Below are 11,039 nucleotides of genomic sequence, written 5' to 3'. Positions count from 1 at the left end.
GCCCACGCTGATGCTCGAGTCCCAATTCCAGGCTATATTGCTGTCCATGTTCCTTTGGGGACGTCTCTGAGCCTAGGCCTGGGTCCCATTTTTCCCATCTGTAAACTAGGGAGAAGGATGGACTGAGATCCCACAGGCTGCTTATCAGTGGGTGTTAGAAGTGCAGGAGAAGAAGGGGAATTGGCCAATGTCAAGGGTGAGTCCCCAGTACGTTGGGGTATTGCTACCCAGACTTGGATGTGAGAGAAGTGAACAAGGAGGTAGTCACCAGCATAGGGCCTTCCAGAGGCAATTCAACCTGGAAGTCCAACCTAGGGCTGTGAGTAACCAGGCTGGTGTGGTAGAAAATGTTGATCCTCAAAGGCGTGCAAGGTCATGTTGGTGGGCAGAGTAAGGCAGACACACGTGCAGAAGTGCACACACAGACACAGTCATCAAGGGAGTATCTGTGCGCAGCCAGAGGCACGAGAGACCCAGAATAAGTCTCTTCTGTATTGTAGACAATATCAGCAGAACTCTCTGGCTTCCCTTATGTGGAGCTTTGCAGAGTGTTCAGGTCTTTTACTAATTTGTTTCCCTCTGAATATGGGAATATGCTTCTCATATTCCTGGTGCAGACAATGTATATATTATATTTTGTGGAAAACAGAGATTGTATATTATATATAGATATACAATATCTGTACATATATTCTTGATTTTTTCTCAGCATTTTTCCATGTATAGACTATTTCTGGAGGTTTATCCAAAAACCATGATAAGCATGGTTGCCTCTGACTAGGGGTCTAAGTGCCAGAGGTAGGAAAGAAAATAACTTTGCATGATGTCCTCTTTTATAATATTTGCATCTTTTAATCATGGATATGGTTCCTTACTCAAAACAATAAACTGAAAGAAAGAAAAACAAAACAAAACAAAACCAAGCTATGTGGTCAAGTATCTGTCTTACACTTGGTTGCTGAATTGGTTCCTCTGAGCAAATGATTGTTTCCGAATGTGATTAATTCTTAGAGTATTTATGACACAGTTCAAAGCTGTTCACGGTTCAGTGGAAAGACATGGACGGATGCAAGGCCCTTGGAGGTGAGGAGGAAAGGAAGGCACCTCCTTCAACCTCAGCCAGGAATGCCCAGATCAACTACCAGGGAGTGATGGATGTCAGTAATTCCAGTGAACCAGTCAAGAAATAAGCCAAACTCTTCATCGTGACACCTGGCTGAAGTGGGAGTATCTGGGAGTACTGGGAGATTTGAACTGGACTTAGGGAACTTATTTTTAATTTTGAAAATAGGATGGCAGCATATACCAAACATTTGTTGCTGGCCTGACCCTTGGCCACAGAGCTGAGATGCAGACTTTGAAAGGACAACTAGCTGACTTTCGTACCCGCATTGGGCCAGGCAGTGGGTAGGCATTTTGTAGGTCTTGTCTCCTTTAATCCTGAAACAGTCCTATCAGGGAATATCCCATTTTACCTGTGAAGGAATTAGGACCCCAAGGAGTTAGGGGTTAATCCACTAGCCCAAGATGTCACAGCGAATATGGCAGAGTCACAATATGACACCAAGTTCTCTTTGATTCCGAACCCTATGCTCTCCCCAACACTGCCTAGAAGAAAAGGAGCTAGGGCCGAATTGTCCACCAGAAACTGGCGAGTCATTAACCTAAGTAGTGGCATTCGAACACTGGCTACATCGGAGCTACCTGCAGGGCTTGTTAAAGCACCCATTGTTAGCCACATCCTCACAATTTCAAATTCAGTAGGTTTCGGCTAGGGCCTGAGAATCTGCATTCTAACAAGTTCTTGGGGTGCTGTTGCTTCTGGCCAGGGGACTCCTTTTGAGAACCACTATCTTTAAGAGATGGCAGTGGGGGATCATAAAGCTTATTTGGTGATTTTAGAGTCAAATGTGATAGAAACAGGACAATTTCACGCTGTTTACCATTTTTTAAAATCATTTTCTTTGTGTTTTATTTTTTGGGTTTTAACAAAATACTTTTTGAAAATATCCACCCATCTCCTCTATTTTAATGTGAAATGACTTTGTGTCTATGCATGAGCTCAAGAGAAAAGGGTAGTAGTGTGCCTTAAGGTATGGCGTACGGAGGTGGTCAGAGGACACCCCAGGGGAAAGGCCAATCACTAGTCAGGTGTCTTCTTTGTCACAAGTGAGAGAAACTTAACTCAAGTCATTTCTCTTAAGATTGTATTAGGCTGTGTGGTAACAAAAGCACACTTTAAACAGGTGTTTTGGAACCAAGTTTCTGTTTTTCTTGTGCAATAACACGTCTGGAGTTAGATGGTCATAGGTTGTGCTTTAGCAGTCTACCAGTGTCAGATCTGGCATCTCTGTTTCTTTTCTTTTTAACTTATTGTCTCAAAATAGCTGCTGTTGCTCCAGTCATCACTTCTATGTTCCAGTAAAGAAGAATGTGGAAAGTGGAAGTCATGTGGTCCACCTCATCAATTGTTCATATCCCTCTTTAAGGCTTTAACTATGTCACATAGTCAGGATTTTGTAGTCAAGGAAGAAGGATTGATTGGCTATTAGGACTGCACTTAACAATTTTATACAGCAGATTGGGCAAAATGGGGAAGATATTGCTTTCGCGAGAAAGGCCAGAATGGGTGCTGTCAAGAAAGTTATATGAGTTAACTTTTACTGCATAACAAATGACTCCCAAACTTAGTGACTTTTTAAGTTTAAATTTAAACAAACATCTGTTTGTTTATGAATCTGTGGCTTGGCAACTAAGGCCGGGTTCATCTGGGAGCTTTGTCTCTGCTCCATGTGGTGTTGGCTGGGCTTCATGTTACATCTGTTACCTTTGCCAGACGGCTGGGATCATTGGCATGGTTGGCACACTAGGGCTTTTTTTTCTACATGGTTTCTTGTCCTACAGTCACCTTCTTCACATGGTGACAGAAAGGTCTCAGCAGCAAGTTCCTTATTGTTGCGTAACAGACCACTCTGAAACTTAGGGAAATAAAGAACCACCATTTCATTTGCTCATAATTCTGTTAGTCATCATTTTGGGCTGGACTCAGCTTGATGGTTCATCTGCAGATCTCTGGTGTCACCACGTGGCACAACTGGGGCAAAATGGTCTATGATGGTCTCCCTCTCATGTCTGGCAAATGACGCTGGCTTTTGGCTGGGCCACTTGTCTCCAGCAGGCAAGCCTGGCCTTCTTCTGGTGACTAAGTTGTAAAAGCAGCAAGAGAATGGGTAGTTTCCAATGCAGAAGTGCTTTTCAAGCCTCTGCTTCAGCACATTTGCTGATGTCCCACCAGCCAAAGCAAGTCACATGGCTAAGACCCGAATCAATGTGGGAGGGGACTGCACCAGGTTGTATATACGAGGGGACGTGATTTACCGGGGACAATGACTGTAGCAATCTACCACATGTATCTTAAACCAAGGACTTGGATGGCCACAGGGTTCTCTCTAGCATGTCTTTGCTTTCCTCTGCATGCATATTCATGACTTTAGACTAGTGCTTTCCCTGAAGACCGGAACCACAGCTGCCCTCAGCTCCAGGAATCACTTTCTCACCAAAAGGGAAAAGGGGCTTTTCCCCTTTAATTCTATTCTGGAAGTCTCTGGGAAGAACTCTGGTTACTCTGCTGTGGGTCAGATGCCCACCCTGAACGCTAAGCAGTTGGCATACTATTACTGGCAGTTCCCACTAGATGGTCATACGTGGACAGGGGTTGCAGAAAAAATAAGTGTGAAGACACCACACTAAAAATAAAATAGTGTCGTTTCTGGAATAATGGAGATATACTAGCCAGGAACTACAAATGCATGTGCACAGACAGCGTTAGGGACTATTTGAACAAAACCTCATAGACTTTGTTTTTGGATGAATTTTGTTTGTCTATTTTGTTAGTTGGTTGGCAGAGTCTAGTTTTCATAAGAATTTAAGTGAGTTTAAATTTAGTTTCTATAGTTTTCCAAAACATTCTTATTAAACCAATCTACACATTTCTCTTATTTTCTATGACAAACAAAAAAAACACAGAATAATATCCCCTGCTGGCCCCGATGGGAAGTAACTGGGTGTTCTTTGTGGCAAATGTATAATAGCGGTTATATTTTCTTGTCACTCACCTCCCCCTGAGATTGTGTTGGGAAAACAGAACACAGAAAAGCAAAAGAAGAGAGACCTGAGCCCTTAATTGGCACATCACTCACATCAATGAGGGTCTATTTTTCCCTCCAATCCCGTTAGGAATTTAAGAGCATGCTAATGACGTTCCACATTGTGACCTGTGGCTATATGGGATTGGTGGCAAATGGCAATTGCTGGAATCATCTCTGCCATGCACAGCCTCCGATGAAGGCATTCCAGCAGAGCGTCACTGAGCATCCCCAGCATGCATGGAGTGGAAGGTCCCCTCTTGCCTTTTTAATAGGAGTGAGGGAACATAAAGAGAGGCAACTGCAGAAAGGGCATGAGAGTGTAGGAATGCGGGTCTTTGGGGAATGCTATCCAGTTTCCACAAATAGCAGAGATTCCTGAAAGGCTTTGAGGCAGGCTGTGCTGGGTAGCCATGGCAATGATACTGTGCGTCCTGCCTCCCTACTGCTGGGGACGGTGAGTTTGCTCCCACTTAGCAGGCACCTTAACTCAGGGAGCAGTGGCTTGTTTCAGAAACTCCCCTAGACCCAGCTACTACTCAGAAACATTCCAGTATTGGTGGGACCGGCTCCTAACTGTCTTGGCGCTCTGAAGCATTTCACAGGCTCGCCTTCTGCCTGCCCAGAAAACATTTGTCAGTTTTGGTGGTGTCGCCACTTTTAGTTAATGGGGCCTGGCCTGCCTTCAAGAGGTTGTTTAGTTCTTATTTTGGATTCTTTGTTGGCAGTTAGGGTGTGCTGGTCAGCAGGATTGCTGCAGAGTCTTGGCTGTGACTTTGGAACAGGCGGCTTGCCGTGTACCCAGTGCAAAATTCATGCTCCTTTCTCCTGACATTCCCTGGCCACCTCCCATACCCATTTGTCCTGGATGAAAACTTATAGGAGATGGTTGGGTCCTACATGGGATTTCTCATTTAATGGAATGGAAAAGTCCAAACGAGAAGGGTCAAGTCTAAATTAGGTAAATTGTGCCAAGGTCCATGGAAAGCCACAAGGAGACTACATGCCTTTCTAAAGATGGGTTTCAAGGTTGGGCTACAGAGCCAAGGGCCAGCTCAAACTATTCAGAGTACGCTTGCTTGTGGTGCTGGGGATGGGAGTGGGAGCTGGGGGAGATGAAACAAGGGAAGATTTCAAGTAACTGCCTAGAACAATGGGGAGTTTTCCATAGTCATGTCTCGGACCCAAGAGGGGGAAAGTGAGACCTGAGATGTGTTTGTGGGTGTAAAGTGGAGGGGGCTGTGCCCCTACTTCAGTCAACACCCCTCTTTTCTTATATTTCATATATTGAGTGACCAGCTAGGATGCAGAATTTTTTTAATTAGTAGACCTTACTTTTTAGAGCAGTTTTGGATTTACAGAAACACTGAGAAGAAAGTACAGAGTTCCTGTATGCCCCTTTTCCTCTCTCCCTCCCCAGTTTCCTCTATTATTGAATCTTGCATTAGTGTGGTACATTTGTTACAATTGATGCACCAATATTGGTATGTTATTATTGACCAAAGGCCATAGTTTACATTAGGGTTAACTCTTTGTTGTATTGTACATTCCATGGGTTTTGACAAACTTGCGATGTCATGTACCCACGATGATAGTACCATAGAGAACAGTTCCACTGCCCTAGAGGCCCTATTCTCCATCTCTTCATCCCTCTTCTGCACACCTGCAAACCACGGAGCTTTTTACTGTCTCCATTGTTTTGCCTTTTCCAGAATGTCATATAGTTGCAATCATATACCATGTCGACTTTTCAGATTGGCTTATTTTACTCAGCAGTATACACTTAAAGTTCCTCCATGTCTTTTTGTGGCTTGATAGCTCATTTTTTAAAAAAATTACTGAATAATATTGCATTGTATGAATATATCACAGCTTGTTGGATGCAGATGTTTAAAAGAGGTCTTCAACACAAAGCATGTTTCAAATCACTGGTTTAGAGTTTATGACTTTCTTTGATGAGGTGACCAGGTAGTTGGATAGGTCACCTGCAGGGATAATACTCATGGAAACAGATGTGAGGGTGGGTGTTGTTGACAAAAAAGATCCAGCCTAAGAGAAAACTTATAAGAGTTTATATGAGCCAAACTGTCGACAATTGCCAGGAAGCAAAATCTCAACAGATTGAGAAAATGCTCTGCAAAATGGCGGTTTGCAGTTTATTTTATACATAAAATCAAAGGAGAAAGGTTACATGATATCCACTGGTGACAGATTAAGGGGGTGGGAGACAACAAAGAGGAGAAACCTCTGGGATTGGATAAAAGTAAATTGGAGTGACAGGTACTTCTTTTACATAGGTGGGTGTAGGATACCTAACAGTTAGCTCTTTTACAGCACAAAGAGATGGTAATCAGGAGATAAGCATGATAACAAGGAATTTTGCAGCTTCCAGCTCTGGTCCAGAAAAAGGATTACTGACTGACATTCCTAAAATGTTATCTTAGGTGCAGAAAAACAGAGAGGCCCACTGAAAAGACAGACTAACTTTATAAAGGAAGCTAAAGATGTGACTTCCCACCATGCCTCACTTGGTTATGGAAGCTTTTTATGCTCACGTCATCTTATGTGGTTATTTTCAATCTCCTGAGCTTGTCAGGTTTAACCTGTGGCCCCTTTTCTGTCCACAATGTGAAAGATTGGTTCACAGAAAACCTCAATTTTTATACACACTCAAAAGATGGCATTTAAAATGGCTGGTATTAGGGGACGGACATTGGACTAGGAATGAGAAGATGTGGTCCAATGTGAGTTGAGCGTAGAGGGGGGATTTGTTTATTCATTCATTCACTCATTCATTCATTCCGCACTGATTTACTGAGCACCTAATTGGAAGATGTCATGCTTGGCACTGGGAACAGAATAATGAGCAAAACCATGTCATCCGAACTGATGGTAACTTTCAGGAGAGTCAGGCACTCACCCAAGAGGTCATGCTACTGAATAGACAGTTATAAACAGAGTAGAATGCTCTGAAGGAAGGCAACTTGACCGTTACTGGAGGGTCAGGGGAAATTTCCTACAGGAAGGGGCACTTGACCTGAGACCTTAGGAATAACTTGGAGTTGACCTGGATGAGGGAAGAGGCTGCTGCTTTTGTGACCAGCTCAACTAGCATCCTGCTTACCAGACCCTTCTGTTCCATTGTCCTCTCTAAGAGGCAACTCCATGATGGAAGTGAAGCTCTTTTTGGAAAACAGTGCGTGTGACCTAATGACTCCATCCTAAGGAGCTGGCCAAGCATCGCCAGGCAACATAGGAGGGCAGGAGATCACGGAGCTGTATTTCTTGCTTGCATCCCCCATCTCCATTTTTCCAGCAAAGCATGTTTTTTGTTTGTTTTTAGTGGTCATGATATTCCAAACATGAGAGGTGTGAATTAAATGAACTATGGTGTCTGCCTTCATGGATGCGGCTGATGAGTCAACATATGATTGCATAATGCAGTTTGACAGCAGCCCTTGCAGGGCGATTTGGGGACATCCACATGTCTGCTCATCCTGTAATATATACTGAGTGCCTGCTGTGTGCCAGGTGTTATGCTGGGCCCGGGACACAGAGATGAAAGAGGCACATGATCAGCCTACGAGGACCTCCTTTTCTAGGACAGGGGACACCTGTAAATGCAATTCAGTACAGTGAGTGCAAAGGTGGGGACAAGCGGTAACAGCACTGCTTGGAGGAAGGCACTACTGAGGGCCCTTGCATAAAATCTTTTTTGCTTTAGGCAGAGAAAGTAGACCTCTTTCTATTTGATAGTAAAATCATTTATGGAAATGTATATAGGTAACTATTTTAACTAAAAGAAATGACCTTCGCTTAATCTGAGGCCTGAGATGATAAATTCCTCACTCTGCAGAGGGAGCCTTAGTGTTGGAGCATGAAATAAAGACCATTCAGCCACTGAGGGAGGCGCAAGACAGAAACCAGCATACAGAGATCAGCTGCTCGGAGGCCAGCAACCTCCTTGGTTTGTTCCCCGCTATGAACTCTCCTGGGGTCTAGTGAATGACTTAGATGTTTGGGGGGCAAAGGTAGCCCTGATTTTTCTTTTGAAATAAAGAATCCACTACTTAGTTGTTTTAAATAAGTCTCTGTTCCATTGAGAGCCTCTCTCGGTTCAGCCGGGGGCAATTAGAGAAAAGCTAAAGGGACCCTGGAATGGGGTTCCCAAGAAGGATTTGAATGTGGGTGAGATCAAACAGCCCCTCACAGCGTCTCTGCACCAGTAGATGTTTCCTGCCCCAATATCACGGTGATTCCAGGATGAGGGGACAGTTGGCTCAAGAGGGAGTGACCAATTTTTGCCCCACTTTCATTTGCATAAACCCTCTACCTGATGAAGAGGTTGACAGGTGTGCACACCACCTGCTCTGTGTAGTTCTGCCCACTGCGTGTTCCTATGAGGAGTTGCTCACGGCTGCCTCTCCCAGGATTCCCAGCTTGCCTCGGAATTGTCCAGAATGGTTTATGGCTGCAACACACAGGACAGTAGTTAAGAACGTGGCCTCTGGGTTTAGCCAGATCTGGTTTTGAAAGCCAGTTCTGCCACTGTCTAGCTGTGAGGCCTTGGACAAGTTGCTTCACCTCTCTAAAGACCTGTCTGTAAAATGGGTATAATAATCGTATCTATGTATTGGACTCCCAACAGGAAATAGTTGCTGCACTCCTGTTAGGATCATTCAAACAGGGCTTATTTAGAACACGAGAAATTATAAATGTGTGGAAGTAGTTTAGGAAACCACACAAAATTGTGAGATAACCCAGGTTAGTGGCTCAGAATTGTGACTATTCCTAAGCCAGTAAGGAAGAGTGGCGAGACAATTGACAGGAACCAAACGGGGGTAGAGGTGCTTAGAAAAGGCCTCTGAGAAAAGCCATGACCTTGTTCGACCAGAAATGACCTTACAGGGAGAGAATCTGACTTTCCTTTCCTTCCTTTCTCCAAAATCCTGCTCTCCTGAGGCTGTCCATTGACCAAACCCAACACGAATCTCGAGGGTATGATAGCAGGGGATATAATGTGAACAGACCAGACTCCCAGGGCAGAGAGAGCAAAGTGGGAGAGGGTGGGGATGGCTGTGGAGGGCGAATGGAAGATATCCAGCTCAAACCAATTCACAGCATGGCTGTGCTGATTAAATGATGAAATGACATTAAAGGTTGAGCACAGTCCCTGGCACCAAGTACTTAAGGAAAGTTAGCTGCAACTGTTAGTATTTCTCTTTTCTGCATGAAGAAGACCTAACTAGAACAAATGAGGCTTCTACATGTGGTCCCCACCCAGCCCAGGTAATGATGAGTTTCCGCTTCCTTTGGTACAAAAAGAAAATTACGTTTTCTTTCTCCTCTCCTGAAAAATGCTCAAATACTTCTTCCAACTCGTCTGAGTTCCTGCACTCCTGCCATCTTTTCTTTGTCATTTCTGGTATCAGGTGAACATGCTATTGTGGAGAAAATGTGATTTAAGGTACTAAAAACTAGAGTAATGGTTCTAGAAAGAATAAAGGTTCTTTGGGTGATTGGAGGGGAAGGAAAAGGGGGACTCAACTTGCCAAGATGCAGTGTGTGTGGGATGTAGCCTATGATGATGACATGAGCTCTCATTCTCAAAGAGGCTAACACTTTCAGAAATAGGCCGATCCCTAACCTTGGTATTAACAGATTTTCCACATGGTCTTTCTTGGGCCTTAATTTTCTGTGGGAGCATAAACAAGTCATGTTACCTAGGTTTCTGTAAATTCTCTGTCTTACTCGTAGGAGTATGCCCCCAGATTAGCCAAAAATACAGGAAATAAGTCTTTTTGGATAAAGAAGGTAGCCTTCCCTCTTGCTGCCTACCTCTATTTTCTGGGTAGGGAGGCTGTCTGGCCTGAAATGGAAGTAAAAGGGTCAGAAACATCAGGATGGAAGAGAGAGAGAGACCCTTCTGATTGATAAACCCATGATTCTCAAGGTCAGGAACATGGAGGAACCTTGCTGGAGGCCAGGAGGCCCGCAGAAGTGAAAGGCTTCAGTGGGAGGCAGCATGGCCGAGGGGACGAGCACAGCCTTGGAGTCCATTAGCCAAAGTGGCGTTTGCAGCCCATGTCTACCTGCTGTTGACGGTGTGAACTTAGATGCGCGGTGTCACCTCCCTGAGCCTCACTTTCCTTGTTAAGATAATATCTTTCTTGGGTTATTTGACGTACATGAAATCATAAGCAAAAGACCTGTGGGTGCTCAATAAATGGCACTCTCTCCTGAAATTTTTTTTATTTTTTATTTTTTTTTAGCTGAGCCATCCTGCCACCTGTTGGCAGCTCACGGCTGCTCAGCTTGGGCTGACTCGAACTGCTGTTGCTCAGAGCTCAAACTCTCTCCTGAAAATTTTTATTTTATTTTAAATATCCATACATGCACCAATAATAGGGAAACAGGGATAGTTCACAAAGATTCTCTAATTGACTGAACCAACACCAATGGAAAAGAGAAATATTGGGGCCGGCCGAGTGGCTCAGTTGGTTAAGAGCTCGCTTAAGAGTTTGAGCTCAAGCAACAGCGGTTCGAGTCCAGCCCGAGCTGAGCAGCCGCTGAGCTGCCAACAGGTAGCAGGATGGCTCAGCTAAAAAAAAAAAAGAAAAAAAAAGAAAAGAGAAATATTTCCCAATTCTCCTACATTCAAGTGCCATGGAGGGAGTGGCACTTCTCTGAAAAGACCCCGCAGGTATCTCCTTCCAGTGGCCCCTGCTGACCCTCCCTCTGGAAGGCTGCCCTTCTCATGCCCCTGTCACCATCAGCTTCTGCCTCCACTTTCCCTGTGTCTGTCCTTCTCGACAATTGTGTTCACACTCCCATTAAAGGCCTCCCACACTGAGCCACTCTGATCTGTCCACAGGCTCCCTGTTCGTCTGTGTG

This window comes from Hipposideros armiger, unplaced genomic scaffold, assembly GCF_001890085.2.
Source record: "Hipposideros armiger isolate ML-2016 unplaced genomic scaffold, ASM189008v1 scaffold_78, whole genome shotgun sequence".
NCBI classification, from domain to species: domain Eukaryota; kingdom Metazoa; phylum Chordata; class Mammalia; order Chiroptera; family Hipposideridae; genus Hipposideros; species Hipposideros armiger.
This window is presented reverse-complemented; position numbering follows the sequence as displayed.